Here is a 3,409-nt window from a genome sequence, read left to right as displayed (position 1 = left end):
GTTCATACAGCGACAGCAGCAGCAGCAGGCACCTGAGCACCCTGACACTCTACCTCTTCAGGCTCGTGTGCCTACTCACTCTCAGCCACGTCCCAGCACTGCAGACGACTATGCTACAGATTGGTGGAGTGACCTGACAGGTGGTGGTGGCTTCTACGGGTCTGGTGGCTATGACGCGTCTGGTGCGGGTGGTTCTCGTCCAGCCGGTGTTGCACGCTCAGATGATGAGGATGCTGGTCGAGATGATGATGATGATGAGTGATCCCAGCTTTCCATAACAGCTTGTAGCCCCTTTGTCCTTCGTATGTCATTGTTGGACCTTTGTGGTGATAGATGACAAAGGGGGAGAGAGACTGATTAAAGATTCAGGATAGTTTCATTTGCTTATCTTTGTACCTGAAGATATGTACTGCAGGCTGTAGTTTGTTTTTGAGCTTCATTGATGTATCTTGGATTTGAGATAGATTGTATCATGTGAGAGATGAGACTTACTTATGCTTTATCTTTGTATCTCCTGAGACATGATCTTTATCTATATATATCAGTGGTTTCTGGACTTGAGAAAATTTGTAATGAGTGCTATGTGTGAATTACATGTGTCATATTTATTTTCATAAGGACTATGCATGCTAGAATGAAAATATTTGATGTGATGCCTTTATATTTATTCTTGTATGATATATCATGTCATATGCATCACGATTTCACTTTGTCACACACACATGCACCCCACGGATGCAATGATTTAGGGGGAGTCTCCTATTTGTTTTAGTATGTGCAATTGACATTTGAGGTCATTTTGTGGATTCTAATCATAAGCACATATTAAGGGGGAGCCTCTCATAAATCATTGAACCCAAAAGTTTAAATGTTTATATCATTTTGTAAGCTTTAATCAAGTTGTCATCAATCACCAAAAAGGGGGAGATTGAAAGTGCATCTAGCCCTTTAGTGGGTTTTGGTTGATTGAATGACAACGTGATTAAAGGACTAACCCGTTTGCTAAGTGTGGACAGGTAATAGGTTATCTCAAAGGCACTTAATGAAAGCCAAAATGATGTGTTGTTGTATAAACAATCTAGTTCAAGCACAAGACAACAATGCAAATGAAATTCATGTGAAGGCTTATTTATTGTGGGATTTCCATGTACTATGTGAAAGCAAGCTTGTGATTATTAGTTAATGAGACATGAGGGATTGCATATGGAATGGTCTCATATTTGAAGCTTGCTAAATTAAAATGAAAAAGATAACAATACATATGAATGGATGATTCAACACAAGATGTGACTTGATGGCTTGAGATGGTGAAGATAGCAAGGAAAGGCTTCGAGGTACTAAGCAAGGGTGAAGGGCAAGCGACGGCTTGGCGGCCGAAGAACCTAGCTAGGGTGAAGAAGAAAGTACTTGCATTTAGTTGAGGTACTAATCAAGCTTAGATGGTCATATTGATGTGAAGGATCAAATCTATAATGAAGTATTTGATGGAAGTGACTTGATACATTTGGGATTATTCAAACTTGATGAATGGAATCAAGTCACATGCTCAAGATGGCTATGCTCAAGTGAAAAGATCAACATCAACATGTTAGCACCCTTACTTGATGAAGATTGGAAGGGACGGCATCAATTCAAAAGAACAACTCAAGTGGTACAAATTCATATTTCCGTTTGTCTTGAGTTTAATAGGTATGCCGTACTATTAAGAGGGATGCATCATGTTGATAGATAATGTTTCATAAGTGCTCAAGCCAACCCATGTGAGTTTTGAGTATTTGAGAGACAAATGAGCTAACTGATTTCTTGCTGGTCTGGCAATACCGGACGTGTCCGGTATTCATACCGGACGTGTCCGGTATTTGTCCAGCAGCTGTAAAATTGTCGTTCTCGGGTTGGTTCGTCGGGAGTTCCGAGATAGGTCGGGAGTTCCGACGGTCGGGAGTCCCGGCATGGGTCGGGAGTTCCGACGTGTCGCACTTCGACCGACTTGGAGGGTTCACTGTCCTGGTCATACCGGACGTGTCCGGTATTCATACCGGACGTGTCCGGTATGGATGACCAGATGCCAACGGCTAGTTTTCAAAAGCCGTGAGGGTCGGGAGTTCCGACGTGAGTCGGGAGTTCCGACGGTCGGGAGTTCCGACATGTGTCGGGAGTTCCGACACCTCACTAACTTTAACTCAGTTACATGTTTTTCAAAATTACTGAGGGTCGGGGGTTCCGACTTGAGTCGGGAGTTCCGACAGTCGGAAGTCCCGGCATTCTTCGGGAGTTCCGACGCCTCACAACATCACTGTAACTTAGTTACCGTTGGCACAGTGTGAGTCATACCGGACGTGTCCGGTATGCATACCGGACGTGTCCGGTATTGCAACGGCTATAAAACGGCTAGTTTTTCAAGGGGGCTATAAATACCCCCAAGCCTCCACCTTTGGAGGCTGCTGATTCTGCTGAGTAAGACACACGTTTTTGAGCCTTGCCAACCCTCTCTTAGTGAGTGTGTGATCCAAATTGCAAAATCAATTTGTGGGTTGATAAAGATTTGAAAAAGAGAGCAAGCCACCACTTGAGCACTTGTACATATTGTCAATCTCGTGATTCGTATTTGTTACTCTTGGACTCTTCGGTCCTAGACGGCTAGGCGTCGCCGGAGAGCAACCGAGAGATTGTGGTTGCTTCGGAAAGTTTGTAACGGTCGATTCCGCCGCTTCGGAATCATTTAGTGGAAGGAGGAAAAGGAGTTGGAAAAGACTCCGGCTAGAGTGACCTTCGTGGTACCCTCTAGGGCTGACCTTCGCTGGGTCGCCCGCAGCCCCCTCAACGGAGAGTAGGACTCGAACGAGTCCGAACTTCGGTAAAACAAATATTGTGTCTTAATTCGCATTTCATTTGATATTTGTGTTGCTCTAGCTGTGCTGCAGGTTCTCTGTGTATATTGTCATCTCCATTAGGTGCCTGCAGTTTGGTTTGAAGATAGAAATCGAAAGGAGCAAGTTCGGGGCTGATCTGCAGAAATCGTGTATACCGGACACGTCCGGTATTCATACCGGACACGTCCGGTATTTCCTGCCTGCACTGAAAATATTTATTCTCTGTTTTAACTTGGTGTTGCAGGGTTGTAGTTTCTAGATATATTCTTTATACCTTGTTTACTTTGTGACTAACTTGTGAGGGGAGGTAGTACTCTTAATTTGGAGTTTCCATTTTGGAAACTCCCCTTTCTAATTGTTTCCGCATTTAAAGGTGTTAATTTTCAGAAACGCCTATTCACCCCCCCTCTAGGCGGCATCCTAGGTCCTTTCAGTAAGCCTAACTGAGACTCAATTGTGGGCCGAGATGCCCGTGGCGCTCATGCGCCTAGGCGCTGGCCGCTTACGGGGCCTAGCTCTTTCCACCCTTTGTCGTAGGG

This window comes from Miscanthus floridulus, chromosome 14 (assembly GCF_019320115.1).
Source record: "Miscanthus floridulus cultivar M001 chromosome 14, ASM1932011v1, whole genome shotgun sequence".
Classification (NCBI taxonomy): Eukaryota; Viridiplantae; Streptophyta; class Magnoliopsida; order Poales; family Poaceae; genus Miscanthus; species Miscanthus floridulus.
The sequence above is the reverse complement of the archived record's forward strand: the minus strand, read 5'-3'. Positions refer to the sequence as shown.